The following is a 21,742-nucleotide window of genomic DNA, read 5'->3' on the forward strand; positions in this document are numbered from 1 at the left end:
ATGTTTGATTTAAAAAAAAATTAAAGGGCTGTTATGTTTTTCGGGTGTTCCGTACTAGGAAGTTCGTGTACATTTGACTAAGGAGATAATCAGCTCTTCTTACCTTTTATGAAAGGTCTTATCCTTTTTTGTGGAAGGTTTTTACTTTGAGAAAGGGTCCCAAAGTGATTTATTCTTTGGGGTGACCACGTAATATTTCATTAACACTTTTGAAGAGTGGTAGGGGTACCATTAATTATGCTAGGACCACAGATATAAACTGGGATTAGCCTAGCAAACCAGGCATCTCAGCGTTGTGCTAAAGCCAACTTATACAGGCTATGGGTATTGTTTATACACATGATTTCCCAACTCTGCATTTCAATATCCTTATGCTGATAACTTGAAACTGGCCATCATGGATATGTATTACACCATGGAAACTGACAAACACTGAGAATCAGGGCTTTATTTTCAGAGAAGCAGTTGTTAAACATTTACCAGTACAAAATGACTAGGACACAGTTCACAGAAGAAGCTCAGAGAAAAGTCCCAGTGGGTATCAGTAATACCAATTGAATTATTGATGCATTTGAGGTAGAGAAGGGGAGTAAAAGTCAACATGTCCTTTGCTAAGTAGGACAATGTCTGAAGATGAGAAGTTTGATGAGGGAGGCTTATTCTCAGGAAAGAAAGTATTCTACAAATACTTCAGGGGTCACTATGGTTGGTATGAGGGTAGAATTTCTTTGAAATCACACTGTTATTTTCCTCCCTTCCTCCCTCCTAAATTCCTACTGTAAATGTAGTTGGGCTTAGCGCTGGATTACCCAGCAGGTAGACCAAGCAGGTGTTAACAATTCCATCAATCCTAGCAGAAAAAAATAATACATGTGCTTTTATGTGTATGGATATGTAGACATGCATGCACTCAAGTATTAATCATGGGAAAATCATAAATTTGGACTTCTACTTATTTCATAATTCATTATTGTTTTTGTTTTTTAATGACTTCAATTATTTTGAATTACTTGTTCATTGTGGATTGGGGAACACCAATTTTTTTTTTTTTCTTAAATAGATGTAAAACTGGCCCCAGTTGAGGCTTGTACCTTTCTAGGGTGATTTATAATTTATTTATTGCTGCGAAATGTCAGAGTGGAGTTGCCAGAATATTTTCATTATATGTTTATGGTTAGGATAAGTAGACTGAAGTTTGTCCCAGCTAAAGGGAAAGCAGTTTGATATATTTGGTTCCATAAGCAGGATCTGTGTGGCAAAAAAGGGACTTCCCCAATTCAGACTCATGTGGTTTTTATTCCAAAAGTCACTGTGCTCCACTTGTCCTCTTATTGTCCTGAGTGAGCATTTTGGAAAGTGTTGGGATTTTAACAACTTTTTCTGCATTTTAAACATTATACAAAACTAGAGAATGTAGCATAATGAACTGCCAAGTACTTATCACTCAGCTTCTATAATTATCAAATCATGTCCAATTTTATAATATTGAAGCAGACCTCAGAAATCATGTTTAGTATTAAATGTTTTTGTCTTTACTTCTAAAAGAAAATAACCCTTTTTTCAAAAAAAAAAAAAACACACACACACACAATCTGTTATTTGCTGTGAAAGTTAGCAGTGTATTATATCCAGTTGAGACTATTGTGTTTTATGATGCACAATTAGATAAATTCAGTTATCTAACCACAATTAAAATTGTTACATCTCATTTGCAGGTGGATAATTGAAAACCTGATTTGTGTTGCCCCTGGAGAATCCTTTCATTTGCCCATACCTGTTATTGTTTGTTTATGATTAATTTTTTACCATTTCTTCATGGTCTGAGATTTGAAACCTCATTCTTAGAATGAAATAGTCATGTGCCAAAAAGCCACTTTGGAATCACCCAGTATCACTGGACTAAGAGTGATTAGTATCTCCTACATAATTTTTGTCTTGAAATATAGATTAAGAACTAAATATAGATTAAGAACTAAAGAACAGTATTAAAAGAATTCCACCCCTCTCCTTTCCTCTGAAGCCATTTGGATGGTGCCAGTGGGAGCAGGCAAGCTAGCTCTCCTGAAGACAATTAGGATGTAGGACTGGCCTCAGGCCTAGGAATCTGGAGTTGCTGGATTCAGGATTGAACCAAGGGTTTAAAGAAGGGGTATTGCCAAAATTTGCAATTTCAGGCAATCTTTAGACCTAGGACTCTATTTTAATTTAGCCACAAGAGGAAAGAAAAAGATCCTGAATCATTATCACTCAATTTATTAACATTCCTGGGATCAAACTAGTTAAACATCAGTGAATTTCTGTCTGTGTAAACTGCCAGAACTGGTTTACTTTTGTCAGCTTTATGAAACTGTGCTTCAGATTCATTTTATACATCGTTGCCTTCTTTGACAAGGGAGTCTCATTTAACATATTGTAATAATTTAGGGACATCATTAATATCAACTTTTATACTGGGTTGTAATACAGGAAAGTCTTAGGTAATGGTGTACAAGCATTTGGGTTTGTTCATTCATGGATATGTGTTGTGCAACAGCTATATACAGCATGTAAAAAAAAAATGTTTAGAGATGCAGTTTTGCTGTGTTCCCCAGGCTAATCTCCAACTCTTGGGCTCAAGCAAACCTCCTGCCTCAGCTTCCTGAGTAGTTGAGACTACAGGGATGCGCCAGCCTATCCAGCTTGGGTGTAACTTTTAGAGGGTCCAAATGTTTAATTCAAAAATCTTAAATTTTTTTTAACTATTTAAAAGCTATAATTTAAAAAGCACATTAGAGGCCAGGCGCAGTGGCTCATGCCTGTAATCCCAGCACTTTGGAAGGCCGAGGCGGGCGGATCACGAGGTCAAGAGATCGAGACCATCCTGACTAACATAGTGAAACTCAGTCTCTACTAAAAATACAAAAAATTAGCCGGGCGAGGTGATGGACGCCTGTAGTCCCAGCTACTCGGGAGGCTGAGGCAGGAGAAAAGTGTGAATTCGGGAGGCAGAGCTTGCAGTACACCAAGATCGCGCCGCTGCACTCCAGCCTGGGTGACAGAGCGAGACTCCGTCTCAAAACAAAAAAACAAAAAAACAAAAAAAACCCAGCACATTAGAGATCACCTAATGTTTGAGGGAGTTCTCTGAGCCTCAATTTTGTAATCCGTAAAATGGGAATAATAATAGTGCCAACTTCACTGGGTTATGAGAACTGAAATAATGCATGGAAAGCTGCTAGCACAGTGCCTGGCACATAGTATGTCCTAAATGTTAATTGATATAATGTTGCTGCTGCTGCTGGATTAACTCATTTTTCACAGTCATTGGAATAAACTTCTTCTGAATTCTTATAAATAAACTATTTATTGGCAAGTTTGTAGCTCTAAAGTCTTAAAGTTTGGCCGGTATGTATCTGTCCACATCAGACTGCATAAGCTAATATACCACTTCACACGTGTACCAGACTCAATTAAATTTTAGTCAAGGCTTAGACATATTTTCTTGGCAAACCCTCTCACCCTGGCTTAGGTCAGTTACATAACAAGTAAATGGGTAACCTGTCAAGTCCTGGTAATGCTGTCTTAGAGTTTTAGCACTAATTAAAAGGTTTGGATGTTTTTTGTTTGATTTTTATATGTGTTGCAAGCAAAGTGAGGAGTTGTTAGATATTTTTAGTATTCAGCAAGAAGCTGAAACATTTTCAGTAAATCTTTTCAAACTACTGAATCAGTTTTGATTCAAGAAATCCCTGAGTTTGCAAGGGAAGCTGTTCAAAAGAACAGTTATGATTTGCAGCTGCTCTCTCTGAATCAAACTTTTCTTCAAATTGTGTAATCCAAATAAAGTACAGAAATAAATGGGTGAAGTTCGTGAAACTGCAGCTATCATCCGTAAGGGACAGTTTCCAGCCTTTATGTTGAACAAGCATCACTGTTCTCATTAACTTTACATTAGATGTGATGTGATTTGTAAAATGAGACAGTGCAAATAAGACGTCACTTTTATCTCTTTCATATCTGAGATTCAGAATTAAGATGGAACTTTTAAAAGTTCCAACGCTAAAGAGTTTGAAAAAATCTCACTCTTCATGGTATGGAAGAACACTATGCCCCCAAACTAAATGATCCCAGGCGAATAAAATATTTTGAATGTTCATATTTATATTTTATAAAGTTTTAATCCCTTTTCTCAGTCAGCTATTACATCTAGCTGTGCCTTTGATAAAAATTATTATAGTAAAAAAAAAATTCACTTGTAACTACAATGCCTATCACTTCTAACTACAATGCCTATAACCTCAGGGGATGCTAGTGATAACCCCGAAGGCAGCTGAGCACTGGAAGGAAGCAAACACTTCTGAGCAATCAAAATCAGTGTTGGGAAGTAGATAAAGTCAGAGGTGCTCATGCATCTTAGATTTGAGAGTACTTCCTGTGATCTCCCTCAGAATCTATGTACTCTTCTTTTTTAATTTTATTTTTTAAATTGACAAATAATAACTGTACATGCAGTTTTAACAGACTTGCTTTCCTAGTTTCTCTGCATTCAGACACAGCAGGTTCTGGATAGATATATTGCAGTAACACTGACAGCAGTGAGAAATTAACAGCTTTAGCCCAAAAGCAAGACATAGAAAGCTATAATAGAGACAAAAGAAGATTCAAACCATAGCAGCCTGGGAAGCGCAAGTTTACATGATTCCTGAGGACATTGATGTACAGTGAGCACAATAATTGATTCTCATTTGACCGTGAATCATCAAGAAGACCTCAAATTTCATTCAGTCTGTTTTAAGAATATGGAGAAGTGGGTTGTGCATTTTAGAAAGATTATCTTTAAGAACTGGTATAATTGGGCCGGGCGCGGTGGCTCACGCTTGTAATCCCAGCACTTTGGGAGGCCGAGGCGGGTGGATCACGAGGTCAGGAGATCGAGACCATCCTGGCTAACACGGTGAAACCCCGTCTCTACTAAAAATACAAAAAATTAGCCGGGCGTGGTGGCGGGCGCCTGTAGTCCCAGCTACTTGGAGAGGCTGAGGCAGGAGAATGGCGTGAACCCGGGAGGCGGAGCTTGCAGTGAGCCGAGATCGCGCCACTGCACTCCAGCCTGGGCGACAGAGCGAGACTCCGTCTCAAAAAAAAAAAAAAAAAAAAAAAGAACTGGTATAATTGGCATTTATGTTTTAAAAATGTATCTTGAAATGAGAAAATTAAGATATAATTCACATACACCATATATTTCATCCATTTAGAGTATGCAATTCTATGGTTTTTAGTGTCTTCATAGAGTTGTACAACTATCACAATTAACTTTAGAATATTTTATCCCCTCCCAGAAAATTATTAGCAGTCACTCCTCTTTTTCCCCCACAATCCCCAACCCTAGGCAACTAATCTATTTTCTGTCTCTAGAGTTTTGCTTATTCTGGACATTTCAAATGAGTGAAATCATATGTGATCTTTTCTGATTGGCGGCTTTACTTAGCATAGTGTTTTCAGGATTCATCCATGTTGTAGTATGTATCAGTATTTTGTCCCTTTTTGTTGCTAGATAATATTTTATTGGGTGGATTTATCACATTATTTATCCATGTTCATCAGTTGATTAACATTTGGGTTGTTTCTACTTTTTGGCTATTGTGAATAATGCAGCTATAAACATTCATGTAAGGTTTTTGTGTGGACATGAGTTTTCACTTCTCTTGGGTATATACACCTAGTACTAGAATTGCTAGATCATATAGTAACTCTTTGTTTAACCTCTTGCAGAACTGCCAGTTTTCCAGAGTGACTGTACTATTTAGCATTTCCAGTAGTGGTGTGAGGTTTCCTATTTCTTCACTTTCTCATAATACTTGTTTTCAATTTTTTAAAACTTATAACCATCTTATTGGGTTTTAAGTCGTATCTCATTGGGGTTTTGATGTGCATTTCCCTAATAGCCAATGATGTTGAGCATCTTTTCATTTGCCTGTTGTGGGCCAGAGCTCTTATATCCTCCAACACTAATGTCTTATTATTTTAAACCTTGTGTAAGTTTTAGTCTCATATCTAGTGAAATTATAAGTTTCTTTGATGGCTAGGGAATGTCAGACTTGACTTTGTGATAGTTACTATGCTTAGGAGGGTGCCCTACGTACAGCTGCCATTAGTAAATATTAAAGGATTGTTTTAATCAAGTCATGTCTGATTTTAGGACAATGTGGATTTCACTCACAGCAGAGTTTTCACTCCTTCCCAGACTGCTCTTAATTAATGACCAGTTTTTGTGTACTAGAATTTAAGTGCCAAGGGGGCTGGCTCATTGACGCATCCTGACTCTGTTTAGCAGAGTGCCTCACACTGTCTAGGAACAAAATAAATACCTGTTCAATCAGTGAATGAATAAGCCTGTACAATTTTCCCTCAGTATCCATTGTATTGGTTCCAGGACCCCCATGGGTACCAAAATCCTCAGATGCCCAAGTCCCCTGTATAAAATGGCATAGTATTTGCATGCAATGTATGCATTATCATCCCATATACTTTAAATCATCTCTAGATGATTTAATACCTAATACAATGCCTACACGTCACTTTATTCACATGGATTCTTTATAGCACCAGCACGTGGCAAATTTAAGTTTTGCTTTTTGGAACTTCGTGGAATTTTTTTTTTTTCAAATATTTTCAGTCTGCAGTTGGTTGAATCCGTGATTGGAGCCACAGATATGAAGGAGTGACTGTAGTTGGTCTCAGATTATTTAAAGCAAGTGTTTATTTCAGCTTGCATTGCCATGTGAGCAGTTGGCATACCTTTCCTCAGTCCTCTGCCCCCCAGCTGAACTTCAAAGATTTGCCAGACTTTCATAGTTAAGAAATAAATGAACAAGGCCCATTTCTGGTAGACCTGTTGTTCCGCCTGGTTATGCCACCCAGCAATGCTGTTCTCCCTAAAGCCTCTTTAATTAACCACGCTCTGGTATTAAATTGTCAGTAGTATCCCTAGAGTATGCAAGCATGCTCTGGTGACTTGTCAAGACAGAAAGCTAAACCTCTTGATGGTTTAAATGGGGATTTGTTTAAGCAGGTAATAAGATTACCATCTTGAGCCTTAGTGCCGGGCATTAGAAGGTTGAAGGAGCCATTCCTGGGTGGATGCTGTGCTCAGCTCTGGTTGCTGAAATGATCACATTGGAGACAGCCACACAGATGCATGGTGGTCATGTCCCTTGGCACACCTGCATGGTCAAAACCGTGGACTCTTCTTTTTTGTCCAGGGATTACTTCTGATGAAGAAAGTGGCATAATTAAAGCTGAGGACCTCACGCCTGTAATCCCAGCACTTTGGGAGGCTGAGGTGGGTGGATCACGAGGTCAGGAGATCCAGACCATCCTGGCTAACACGGTGAAACCCTGTCTTTACTAAAAACACAAAATATTAGCCGGGCGTGGTGGTGGATGCCTGTAGTCCCAGCTACTTGGGAGGCTGAGGCAGGAGAAGGCATGAACCCAGGAGGCAGAGCTTGCAGTGAGCCAAGATAACACTTCGTAAATCTAGCCAGGGCAAGAGAGCAAGCCCCCGTCCAAAAAAAAAAAAAAAAAAAAAAAAATACTGAGGACCACACAGAAAGTTGATACTTATCTTCTATTGCTTCTAGACTGGGCAGAACTGGCAGTTTCTTGGTGAGAAATAGGAGTGATGACCATAGCTGTCTATAAGTGTATTTTCCTCCCACCTCCTCTGCACAGCATGAGAACTTAACTGTGGAATGGGAAACAAATTTCATCTGCCTACCATTTCCTCTCCTTAACCCCTGAAGCAGAAATACACAGCTTGACTGTAGGCATGAAGGGGAGAAGATGAGCTCACTGGTCCCTATCATCTTTCTCTCTGATTTTCTTGTAAGGGTGACATGGAGAGGTTTCAGGACCTTGGGAAAGAAACCACTCTCACTGAGCTATTCAGGGACTTAAGGAAGAGAATGAAGGAAAAAAAATTTTTATTAACCTCATGGATTTGACATTTTTGGGTCTCCTCATCTCTAGCTTCATCTTATTCCTGCTTCCTCCTGGCCCAGATCCAAGCTAAGAATACACTTCATGGTGCTACCAGAATGACATGGCTTCCTTTGCCCCTGCAAGGGCTTTTTTTTTTTGGCTTTTTTTTTTTTTTTATCTTAACCTACAAAATATAATAAAAGCAACAGAGCTTTCATGTTGGTGTTTCTATTTGTTGTTCTAATTTCACATGGTTGTCTGTGTCAAGGTCAGCCACATGGGTTGCAAATCAAAGAATGTCTGTCTGCGTGACCTAAATACATGAGTACTGTTGCTAGAGCTATCCTCTTTATGGAGGAATGCATGCTTACTTTTAAGATGGCAGTCAGGGGGAGAGAGGAGCCCATCTAGGGAATTTAATTATATGTGGAATGTTTCTAAACCACAGCCATGGGGTCTAGTCATGGCTGGATAATACCTAGTACTTCAAAAGTTGTATTTAAAATTTGAAAATCATCTATGGCACTCATGTTATAAATTGCCAATAAATAATTTCATTAACAAGCAATTAGATGTGTCTGGGAATGGGAACACCTGCCAGTTGGTGGCTGTGCATTGCCCTCAGCTGTCTGCCTCAGAGTTCTGCTCTCAGTTTCAAGCAAGAGCCACTCCTACAAACTCCAGTTTCTCACTTTTAGAACAGTCCAAGCTGGCCGCGGTGGCTCACACCTGTAATTCCAGCACTTTGGGAGGCTGAGGAGGAGAATTACTTGAGCCCAGGAGTTCAAGGCCTGCCTGGGCAACATGGCTAAACCCCATCTCTACCAAAAAATGTAAAAATTAGCCGGGAAGTGGTGGTGCACACTTATAGTCCTAGCTACTCAGGACACTGAGGTGGGAGGATCACTTGAGCCTGGGAAGTTGAGGCTGCAGTGAGCTGTAATGACACCACTACACTCCAGCCTGGGCAACAGAGTGAGGCCCCGTCTCAAAAAAACAAAGAAATGTAGTCTAGCTACTTATAGTATTCATTTTGATTCAACTAGATAGTAGTTCTGAACTTGACTAGTGAGAATTACAGGGACCCCTTGTTGAAAACATTTTCTGGGATGTGACTCCTATCCCACTGAATCAGAATTTCTGGGTGATGTCCTGAGAGTCTGTATTTTTAACAAGTGCCTTAGGTGATTTTTATGATTAGGCAAATTTGAGAAACCATGTGGTTAAATGTGGCCAGTCATTTAAAAAAATAAATATAACTAAAACTTTGACTTTAAAATTTAGTTGCACTAAATAGTAAAATTTAAGTTGCTTTATGGAAATGTGATTGTAAACAAGTCACAGAGACCAGGTTCAAATTGCAAATGCAAAGTGGATGGTGGTATGGTATCATGTCAGTTTTAACCTGAAGATGAGTGTGGAGCAAAATGTAGAGGATACGTTTTATGGGCCTAGGTACTTTTGCCTTCATGGGCCCCCTTCCTCCATAAAAAATATAGTTATATTTTATTATTGTTGGTGTAAAGATGAATGTATTAATATTATATAGTAAATTATATTTTCCTTAGCCTAAAAGTTCATATGTTTTCTTCTGATTTTAAAATAAATTAAACTATTTTCATGGGTGCCTAAAAGTATGGCAGGTCCTAGCCACTGTGCCTCTTGAGCCTAACAGATGGGTTAACCCTGAGCAGCAGAGGTGATGAAATTCAGACTTGAGTCTCTATGTGACTCCGGTGATAATACTTCTACATGCCTTGGAAGTTCTGAAAGGAATTCTTGCTGTTCTCTTTTTCCCTCTGAAATATTAGAATATGATCAGCCCATGTCTGGGCGAGAGGAGAAAGCTGATAGGAATCTGGGGCTGTGCCAGTGGAAGAAAGATTATTGTCACACGAGGTTGTGACAGTACACTTTCCGACAGCGATTCCATCCCACAAACATACGTGTGTCCTCTTCAGCGTATTTTCAATTGCTAAGTTTAACGTACAGTTTTTGCCCTGGCCGTGGTGCAGGTGGGTGAATCAGCCTCTTCCCACCCTGAGGGAACCCTCGTGGTATCAAGCGTCTAACAGGCCGAACAACTTTGCTCTTGGGAGTTGGGCTTACCACTCTCATTCTTGATGGCTTGTGTTCAGTGGATTTTGATAGTTGGTTTGATATGGGCAGGCTGTTGCATGAGAAGAGAAGGAACTGTTGTTGAGTTAGGGAATGAAGGCATATTATTTTCTATGGGCAGGACCACATATCTGCTATCTGTTCACTGAAGCAAAGTTAAAATAATTTCGTTTTCTTTTGCATCATTACAGAGAAGTTTTTAAGAATTTAAAAATAGCTCTGATTATGAAGTCCAAGTGTGTTTATTATAAAAAAAAAAAAAAAAATGGGCCAGGCACGGTGGCTTATGCCTGTAATCCCAGCACTTTGGGAGGCCGAGGCGGGAGAATCACGAGGTCAGAAGATTGAGACCATCCTGGCTAACACGGTGAAACCTCGTCTCCACTAAAAATACAAAAAAAATTAGCTGGGCATGGTGTTGGGTGCCTGTAGTCCCAGCTACTCGGGAGGCTAAGGCAGGAGAATGGCGTTAACCCAGGAGGCAGAGCTTGCAGTCAGCCAAGATTGCGCCACTGCACTCCAGCCTGGGTGACAGAGCGAGACTCTGTCTCAAAAAAAAAAAAAAAAAAATTGTCAGAAAAGCCAGAGGAAGAAAAAAACATCACCCGAATCCATGATCCAGCTATTAACATTTTGGCCTAAAGTTTCTAGTCTTTTTGTGTGTGTGTGTCCAAATAACCATTTAATTTTTAGACAAAATTATAACTGCGTGAAATGTACCATTTAATCCCTGCCCTTTTCACCTAACGATAGATAATGAACATTTGTCTCACATCATTAAATGATGTCCTACAAAGTGATTTTAATGGTGGTGTGCTATCCTTTGTGTTAATGAATAATTATTTGATTATTTGTTTAATTAGCCCTCTGTTGTTGGACAATAAATTAGTTTTCTTATTATAAATACAACTTCAATATTTTGTTTGTTTTTTTGTTTTTTTGGAATGGAGTCTCACTCTGTCACCCAAGCTGGAGTGCAGTGGTGCGACCTCAGCTCACTGCAAGCTCCGCCTCCCAGGTTCACGCCATTCTCCTTCCTCTGCCTCCTGAGTAGCTGGGATTACAGGCACCCGCCACCACGCCCGGCAAATGTTTTTTGTATTTTTAGTAGAGACGGGGTTTCACCATGTTGGCCAGGCTGGTCTCAATCTTCTGACCTTGTGATCCAGCTGCCTCGGCCTCCTAAAGTGCTGGGATTACAGGCATGAGCCACCATGTCCGGCCTATTTTAAGTACTTTTTAAAGCTAAATTTTTGGATGCACACATAATTTCTTTTAGGGTAAAATAGAACCAACATATCAAAGGGTATAGGAATCTGGAGCCTTTTAATATATATTTCCAAATAAACCCATAGAAAGATTATACCAGTTTACATTCCCAGTGGTAGTGTATGAGCTTGTATCCTTGCCAACACTGGGTAATAACCTTATAACTAAAATTCAAACTAAGGAAATCTGGTACGCATTAATTTGAAAGAACCCGTGACTCAAATTTCTTTTCATAGAGTATTTAATGTTCAACCGATTGCTCTGTGTGTGATAATTATGGGTTTCTTTACAGTATTAGGGAAACACTTTTATTAAATTTTATATTCACTACTTTCTTCAAGGTCCTTAAATAGTTATTAGGTTTTCAACTGTGTTTCATGCTTAAAAGTATGGTTTTGGAGGTCTTTGCTTATGTATATTTAGGATGATAGAATGTGAGAACTAGACAGAACTTTAGTGATAGGTTAATCTACCTCCATTTAAAGACTAGTAAATGAGCCAGACGCAGCGGCTTATGCCTGTAATCCCAGCACTTTGGGAGGCCAAGGCAGGTGGATCACTTGAGGTCAGGAGTTCAAGACCAGTCTGGCCGACATGGCAAAATCCTGTCTCTACTAAAACTACAAAAATTAGCAAGGCATGGTGACACACCCCTGTAATCCCAGCTACTCAGGAGGCTGAGACAGGAAAATTGCTTGAATATAGGAGGTTGAGGTTGCAGTGAGCCAAGATCGCGCCACTGCACTCCAGCCTGGGCAACAGAGTGAGGCTCCATTCCCCCAAAAGTAAAAATAAAGACAAGTAAATGGCTCAAGTAAGAAACTTGCCCACACAAATTCTGACTGTTGGGACATTCTCGGTTGTAAGCAACAGACACCTCACCTCAGACCAGCCTACCAAAATGCGGATTTATTGGTTCATGAAACTGAAAATGGGCTCAGATACCTATTGTGACTAACCTTGGACAATTCCTTGATCTTTGTAAGTCTCGGTTTTCTTATTTGTAAACAGGATGTTGGACTCGACCTAAGGTTCCTTCCACCTTTTAACATTAAATGTTTCTGTGAATATATTATCAAATAATTTTGTTGTACTATCAACCAAATTTGTACATTGTGAAAGGAAGGTTAGTCCTCAGAGATAGGAAAGTTTCCTTTAAAAAGATAATTCATTACACAATTGGATTTAACAAGGATTTTTTTTTTTTTTTATTGAGACAGAGTTTGTGCTCTTATTGCCCAGGCTGGAGTGCAATGGCATGATCTTGGCTCATTACAACTTCCACCTCCCGGGTTCAAGCAATTCTCCTGCCTCAGCCTCCTGTGTAGCTAGGATTACAGGCATGTGCCACCACACCAGGCTAATTTTGTATTTTTAGTAGAGACAGGGTTTCTCAATGTTGGTCAGGTTGGTCTCGAACTCCTGACCTCAGATGATCCACCCATCTCAGCCTCCCAAAGTGCTGGGATTACAGGCGTTAGCCACCGCACCTGGCCTTAACAAGGAATTTTTTAAAACTTGTGGATGTCCTTAGGCAACTTGAACATAATTAATATTCATTTGGTGTAAAATATCTTTGAAGTGTATCGGGGGAACCAGCCCCAATATTTCAACGTAAGTTCTTTTCTATTTTCCCTAAGTGTTGGCCAGTCTGAGAAATAAAGAGAAAGAGTACAAAGAGAGAAATTTTATAGCTGGGCCTCCGGCGGTGACATCACATATTGGCAGGTTCTGTGATGCCCCCTGAGCCACAAAACCAGCAAGTTTTTATTAGGAATTTCAAAATGGGAGGGGGGTACTAACAGGGAGTAATTCACAAAGATCACATGCTTGAAAGGGCAATAAAAGATCACAAGGGCAGAGAGGCAGAGCAAGATCATAAGGCCAGGGCGAAATTAGAATTACTGATGAGGTTCCATGCCCCACTGGGCATGCATTGTCATTGGTAAACATCTTAACAGGAAACAGGGTTCGGAGCAGATAACCGGTCTGACTAGAATTCGCCAGGCTGGAATTTACTAATCCTAGCAAGCCTGAGGGCACTGCAGGACACCAGGGTGTATTTCATCCCTTATCTTCAACCACATAAGGCAGACACTCCCAGAGTGGCCATTTTAGAGACCTCCCCCTGGGAATGCATTCCTTTCCCAGGGTTATTCCTTGCTGGGAAAAGAATTCAGCAATATTTTTCCTATTCGCTTTCTGCAAGAAGAGAAATATGACTCTGTTCTGCCCAGCCCTGCAGGCAGTTAGACATCATGGTTATCTCCCTTGTTCCCTGAAAATCCCTGTTATCCTGTTCCTTTTTAGGATGTCCAGATTTCATATTGTTCAAACACATGTGTTTTACAAACAATTTGTGCAGTTAACACAATCAACACAGGGTCCTGAGGGGATATACATCCTCAGTTTATGAAGATGATGGGATTAAGAGATTAAAGATGCATAGGAAATTATAACAGTATTGAATGGGGAAGTGATAAATGTACATGAAATCTTCACAATTTATGTTCTGCTGCTGCAGTTTCAGCCGGTCTGTCCATTCAGGGTCCCTGACTTCCCGAAACAGAAGTGCTTTAAAGCTTTTTTTCTGTTAATCACATGATCCTTAAACATCTTTCCCCCCTGTTGGTCTGCTTAACAAATCTTTACAAATATTGGAAAAAGAAATTTCAGTCCTGCTGCTCCCTATTCACAGTAATTACACCTAACTCCAACTTGGTAGAACCTTGAAAGAATTGTTACTCTCCATGGCAGCAGCTGGCTGCTGAGTCAGATCCATGCCCACAGAAGCTCATCTTGAGCCCTTCGGTGCCTGATTTACATTCAGGAAGACATTGGCATTAGGGAATCTCACCAGGACCACTTGCCAGGAACACTTGTGCCTCACCAGGAACACTTCTTAAAGTTCTGCAGCTGGTTATAGAGAAACTCAGATTTTACATTTAGTTTATACTGTGAAATCAAGAGGAGATTGATTTTCTCATGCCACGCTCCCTTAGCTTTTTAAAATTGTTTCCTCGATTGATAGGAAATCTTTTCAGTTTTTTTCACCTCATGTCTTTGCTCATTTAGGCTATTTGGAGTTCACTGTGTACCCTTGATAGCTATTGCAGGAAGCATAAATGACCCCCAGAGACTATTCTAGAATTCTGAAAAAGCCTTCAAGAAATAGGGTTTGTTTAAAACATCAAATGCCAATAAAGTTTTAAAATGTTTTTGCCACAATATTTGAAATGCAGATTTATTTCAGTTTTAACTACTACCAGATAGAAAATCTTGGTTTGTATTTTAAGAAATTTTTAGACAGAAATAAATATAACAGGACCTATATACCTTTTTAACACTCAGCTACCACATGTTTGTCTGTGATCATGACAGTTCCTATATATAGCTCTGCCTGAGAGGGAATTTTTCCAGTTTTAAAAACAGCAAAAGATTTTGATTTAGGGGTATATTAGTCAGTATAGGCAAGGTTATTCTGCAGTAACAAATAACCCTCAAATCTCTGTGGCTTAAAACAACAAAAGTTTATTTCTTATAGCACAAGTTCATTGAAAGGTGGCTGGAAGCTCCATTCTGACTCATCTTTACTTTGAGACCCAGCTGATAGAACAATTGTCTTAAATTTTGCTGGTTAAGGTAACAGAAAGAATCTGGAAGCATCTCACACTAGCCAAGTATTCTCATACTAGGCAAGTATTCTTGCCTGAAAGTGACGTACACCATTTCCATTCACAACTTACCAGCTAGGTTAGGAACATTGCCCAGCTCAAGTATAAAATGGCCAAGAGTTGCATTCTGACCCCATGGGACTGGAAGAAAGAGACCAGAAATATTTGGCCAGCTGCACTAGTGACGCAGGTTGCTCTTCTGGTTACTGGATATTTGTCTCACTCTCCCTCTTACAGGCAAAATACATTCATTCCTTCCGCAAAGGGGACTGCCCCAAAGTCTCACCCAGCACAGTATCTGGATGATGCCTATTTTAGGCTGTTACTCAGGGGATGATATAAAGTCATTTCTTCATCAACTCTGGATGTGGTTCCTCTTGATCTAGAGACTTCTGAACTAAAAGTGTCAAGTTATCTGCTCTTCACCACCCACCCCCCACATTGTATATTAGTATATAATGGTGAAACAAAGGTTGGAAAACTTAATCTATACTCCCATTCAGAAAGGGGGTGAATGGGAGATACCAGCAGTCACTGGTGCTGAGTCATTTTAAAATGCTGAAGCAATTCTGAAATCCCTCTGGGCCCCCTGCCTTGTAGGTGGAGAAGCATCCTTTAGGGTCCTGATTCTTCTCCCTGGAAGAGACTTCCCAGTCTATTGTTCTCTTCAGCCCTTGGCTCCACCCCTTGAGAGGTATCTTTTATTTCCTAGTAGACTCTCTGATTGCATCTAAAGTGAGCACCGAAGAATATGCCTGTGTTGGAGCCTGAACAGTCTTCTCAGCTGCTTCCTGACTTTAGAGAGTTGAGGGCTCCAGAGGTTTTTTAGGTCTTGAACAGTTTTCCCAGCTGTTTTAGGTGTGAGATTGCAGTTTCTTTGGCAGTACAATTATTTTTCAAAAGAAAATTGGTTTCTCATCCATTTTATTCCAATTTATTTCCATATACCAAGAATTAAGCTCTCAATTCCTTCTAGGCATACTTGTATTTGCGTATTCCTCTGTATTTGTGCTTCCATGCCTTTATTTATTAATGGCTTTGTTGAGACAGCTACAAGTTTAGCATGTTTTCCCTTAAGCTATTCTAATTGAAAGATTTAACCAAGAAGCCACAATGTCAACTGTATCTTTATTGGAGACATCTTAACCCTTTCAGAATGTTAACAGTGGGTGTGGTAGCCATTCTATCTATTGGGAAGAAGTCGCTGCTTTTCCAGCCATACGAGTGCAACTTAATGGACTCTATTCCCTTTTCTTTCATCTATAAACCAGTCAATTATGAGCTCATCTCTCTCTTTTTTCATTACACCTTTTAAATGCAGTCAATAGTAATCAATACATGCTACTAACATTAGACTTTCAAAGTTTTTCACTAGATCTGCTCATTCTTTAGGTGTATTACCTGCCTTCCAAGTTATCATACATGATCATTTTACCAAATGCTGTGCCAGTCTCCAGAATCCATTTCTTCACTCCCTGCTGCCTGGCTTCTAAGCCACTGCCACATTTTGTTGTTGTGCAGCAGCACTTCACTTTATCAGTTGGAATAGGCCAGGTTCTTTTGCAGTAACAAACAACATCCAAATCTCAATGGCTGAAAAGAACAAAGGTTTCTTTTGTGCTTATGCTCTATGTTCATTGTGGGTTAGCTGTGTCCTCACTTCAGGACCTAGGCTGACAGATCAGCCACTACCTGGAATGCTTCCCATCACCATAGCAGAGGGAAAGCTCTGGAGGGTCTCATGCCTGTGTTAAATGCTCTGGCCTGGAAGTAACAATGTATCTACCACCTTTTTCAACCCTAAAGTTTTCCTTCAACATTATTTTTGAGTTCCTATCCAGTAAGATACTCTTTTTTTGAGATGGAGTCTTGCTGTGTCGCCCAGGCTGGAGTGCAGTGGAGTGATCTTGGCTCACTGCAACCCCCGCCTCCTGAGTTCAAGCGATTCTCCTTCCTCAGCCTCCCAAGTAGCTGGAACTACAGGTGCCCACCAGCACGCCTGGCCAATTTTTGTATTTTTAGTAGAGATAGGGTTTCACTATGATGGCCAGGCTGGTCTTGAACTCCTGACTTCAAAATCTGCCTGCGTCAGCCTCCCAAAGTGCTGGGATTACAGGCATGAACCACCGCGCCTGTCCTTTTTTTTTAAGAGATGCGTTTTCACTTTGCTGCCCAGGCCAGAGTGCAGCGACTATTCACATGCATAGTCTTAGTACACTACAACCTTGAACTCTTGGGTTCAAGAGATTCTCCTGCCTCAGCTGCTTCAGAATCTGGGACTACAGGCAAACAGCTCTAAAATGCCTTTTGAGGGATATAAATATAATTGAGTATCATAATTATGTAGTATTCTATCATATAAATCTGTCATATTTTATTTACATGTGGATGAACATCTAGATTGTTACCATTTTTTATTATTACAAATCACTGCAGTGAACATTTTTGTGTATGTCTCCTCATGCACATGTATAGAAATTTATCTAGGAATTCCTTTTATTCTTTAAAACATGTTGCTCAAAGATGGATGTACAGCCATTTTATCTGTAGCACTTGGTTTTATGAACATCAGTTTCACCACAGTGAAAACCATTTTGAATGAGTGGGTCAGTTTATTTGTTTGCAAAAGTCTTCCTGTGAAGTTTGAGCCTGGTTTCCTGCTGTACGTTGTTGATGAATACTCTAGAAATATTTTAAAATGACATCTGATTTAAGGAGGAATAAGGGGTGAATACAAACTTCCTCTGTCTAAAACCAACATCACTCCTCTTGGCAAACACAGAATAAGCTCTTATTAGTAGTTCAACTGAATTGATCAAAGCATCTGGGTATCCTGGAGTAATAAAAACATGAGTCATGGATCATAGCTGCACTAAGATGTTCTTCCTTCCCCTTCTCTTCTGTCTCCATCCACAGCTTGTGCATGGGAAGCTTAGGTTTAGGCAGATCTTGATATCAGGAAGATGAATAAAATTGTACATTTAATATAAGACAGTGTCCTGAAAAAGCAATAAATGTGACTAGAAGAGCATTAGATTTTTCATGAAGGTAAGAAATAAACATAGGTAAAGAAAAGCCAATTTCTTTTGCCACTTAAACTAATACTATAGTTCCTTTGAGAAGCTGAGGTAGGTGGATCACTTGAGTCCAGGAGTTCGAGACCAGCTTGGGCAATGTGGTGAAACCCCAGTAATAAGATAATTCTTATCTCTCTTACCTTAACCCAAACTAATGATATAACATTTAGCTGAAATTTCAAAACTCTATACTTTTTTCAATTGTTTTATTGAGTTGCCAAGAAAAACTTTGAAATGGCTTCAGAATGAGCAGGAGATGAAGCAGGAGGAAGGAACCAGGGTTCTGAATAACATAAAATGTTCAGGCGTCACCTACAGTGTGTTTAAAAGTGAGACCTCTTTTCAGTTACCTGTATTTGCCAACATCCAGCCACATAAAAGGTTATGTGCAGGCTCTTCCTTCCAGAAGTCTGATAGCAGCTGTACCTGGGTGAATTCTGCATTTCTGGTACAGAACTAGATTTTTTTCTGGGGTTTACATAGCTTGCTTGGTTCTTGTTGTGCCGAAGTATCTCCTATTTTCCATTATTGTGTAATTCTTTTTTTTTTATTATCTGCTTGTACTGAAAGCTCTAAGTGTAGAATTTTCTCCATCCCTTTTCCTGGATCTCTAGCCACCACCTATAGAACCTGCTCATTCTGCCATTCCTATAAATATTAACAACTGGGGGCCTTCTATGCTTTTCTGCAGGCTCATATAATCATGAACATATTAGAAATTGTGCTTCCTACCTTGTCTTCTCCCTTCCTTCCTTCTTCCTTCCTTCCTCCCTTCCTCTCCCTAAACCAAATAGGCTTAAGTTATTTACACTTCTAGGCATTTCTTGCTTTTCTTATTAACAGAAGATTGGGGAAATATTTCTAGCCTGCTGGAATAGATTTCACTCTTTTTTTTTGAGATGGGGTGTCTCACTCTGTCACCCAGGCTGGAGTGCAGTGGTGCAATCTCAGCTCGCTGCAACCTCTGCCTCCCTGGATCATGTGATCCTCCCACCTCAGCCTCCCAAGTAGCTGGGACTACAGGTGTGCAGCACCACGCCTGGCTAATTTTTGTATTTTGGTAGAGATGGGGTTTCGTCATATTGCCCAGGCTGGTCTTGAACTCCTGGACTCAAGCGATCTGCCTGCCTCGGCCTCCCAAAGTGCTAGGATTACAGGTGTGAGCCACCACACCTGGCCTCACTCTCTTTTTAATAGCTGCCTAATATTCTACAGTTTGGAAGTCATACATTTTATTGAACAGTTTTCCTGTTAAAGGGCACTCATCTTGTTTCCAATTTGCCTTGGTTTTGTTTTTGTTTTTTGATTTGAGCATGGTAAAAGATGCTGCAGTGAACATTCTTATGCCTATCCTGGAATACTTGTGCTTTTTTTATGGCCCAGGAAAGGGCTTTGCTGAGTTAAAAGTGCATGTGTACTTTCAATTGTAATAGATGTTGTCAAAATATTTCCAAAATATTTCCCAGCATACCCTTCCCCCATCCTATCCAGTGTAGGCATCTTCCCCGCTCTGATGAGAATGGATTGCAACTGCAGCACTGGTTGCATAGCCCAGGCACTTGTTAACATGCCATAGTATATTTCCAGGGAGTTTAAAACTCCACCAAAAAAGACTGTGGTCAGACTTTATGATTTGGGTTGCTTGCAGGTTTTCTTTTGTATTTCTTAAGGAATTCATGGAAAGTTGATAGCAGGGAAGAAATTCGAGATCATTTTAATGCAACCCATTCCTTTTACAGATAAGGAAATTAAAACCCAAAGAGGTGGAAGGAGTTACAGTGAGCTACTTACTGTCTGCTGCTTCAGGGAAGCAGATGTTCCGAATCCCAATCTGGGGCTTTACCTATTACAACATGCTGCTCCTACACTGTGGCCTATGCTGACAGTGAGTTTTAGAGAATAAACCAACAGACTTCATCTGTGAGCTGAATCAACAAATGGGGATGACCAGTTTCCAGTTTTTTCATCTCCTGCTAGGACAAGCGAGTTTCCCAACCTACACTGGTTACGGAATTTGCTTTGTGAACTTCTGCAAAGAAAACAAGACATTTGTTAACTTGGTCTTGTCAGTGAAATTTGTTGCTCTTAATTTTTTGAGGGCCTGGAATTTTATTTTTCTATAATGCTAGAGTTCCTGCTCAACAAGTGAGAAGCAGCTATCTTGGGTCATAACCAAAATAACAATAGTGAGGCAGAGGAAAGAAGATTTTGTTTACAGAAATGGTTTCCTGCTAGGCACTCCTCCCTCAGCCCTCCTGAATTGAAAGCTAAGTACTAGTAGGGGTGCCTAGAAAAAAGACCTTCTGCAGGGCCCACTGATGTTTCTGGCAGTGTGGACAATTTGACAAGGGTTCATATTGATGTTCTCTAGGGCTGAAATAAAAGAAACTTGGAAGGAAGCCATTTTTGCACCCTGAGTCTTCAAATTCGGTTTTAATATTGCAGTTTCCGGTTTTGCCAATGGATTCTGTGAGGGAAATAAAAAGGAAGACTCTAACCTTTGAGTTCCCATTTGGGTTTGCTCTGTGTTCATTGCAGAGCATTTGACAGCATGGCATTAACTTTCCAGGCTGTCTCTAAATAAAGTCAGACTGTTTAGGTAGCTCACCTCTGTTCCTGTCAGCTCTTAACAATAAAGAGCTTTTATAACAATAAAAATCATCATGATGGAGATTCATTTTGTCATAGATAAGCATCACAAGCACATTAAGTATACTTTCACCTAGAGGCATGCCTTTGTGTTTCAGACCTGGCCATGGTTCCTCTGGTTTAGCAGTTTCCAAGCCTGCAGATTGCAACCACTAGGGAACTTTTAAAAGATATTCATGTCTGGATGCCATGCCTGAATTAAACAGAATATGTGCGAGAGGAGGCCAGAAATTGAATATTAAAAGCTTCTCAGCTGATTCTAAAAGGCAGCCGGATTGAGAACTTCTGAGCAGGCTGTTTGGAATAGAGAGGATGTCTCTGTTTAATGCAGAAAGAAATTAGATATAGTGCGAGTTGTTCTTTTTAGAATTTCATGTCTGCTCATCATCTCTCGTAGTCTACTTCCTCTCTCTTTCCCTTTCTATACATTGTATAGATTAAAACAGTGGAATCACATCTTCTAAAGTCAGTTCATAAAGCAAAAATGGAATCATTGAAATGCACCCTAAGTTAGAGACTGACATACCATCTCTTGGTACACCCAGCATGGTCGGTTTTTCCTCTAGGATTGAAGCAGATCTATTTCTTTGGTGAAGATTCTGACAAAAATAGTTAGCAACTGGGATGCAGGATGTATGCAAATATATATATATATATATATATATATATATATCTTTAAATATTAGAATAACACTCAGCTTGGTGAGATACTTGAGCCCTAGGAAGCACACAAGAATTGAGATTGCCTTAGGGAACTGCAGAATCCTATTTCTCATCTCACACAATTCTGAGTGGAGTGCAGTGGCGTGTGAGCAGAGCTTTGGACACGCTTTCGACTGTAAAATTTTCTCTGTCTGTGCCTCCTTTTAGGCACATATAGTTGAATTCAAATAAATTGAATGTTAAATGCACATGTAGATATGACACCACTGCTTTTGCTTATTTAATATTCAAAAACTGAACACTTCTTTGCACACATAGCATTCAGCAGCA

General features: G+C 39.8%; 1 protein-coding gene across 7 annotated transcripts in view; it reads left to right on the plus strand.

The window, feature by feature from the left end:
* Positions 1 to 21,742, plus strand: part of PANK1 (pantothenate kinase 1) — a 128,153-nt gene that overhangs the window by 70,416 nt on the left and 35,995 nt on the right. The gene's annotated exons all lie outside the window — the stretch shown is intronic.

The sequence above is a fragment of the Hylobates moloch genome, unplaced genomic scaffold (genome assembly GCF_009828535.3).
Source record: "Hylobates moloch isolate HMO894 unplaced genomic scaffold, HMol_V3 SCAFFOLD_3, whole genome shotgun sequence".
NCBI classification, from domain to species: domain Eukaryota; kingdom Metazoa; phylum Chordata; class Mammalia; order Primates; family Hylobatidae; genus Hylobates; species Hylobates moloch.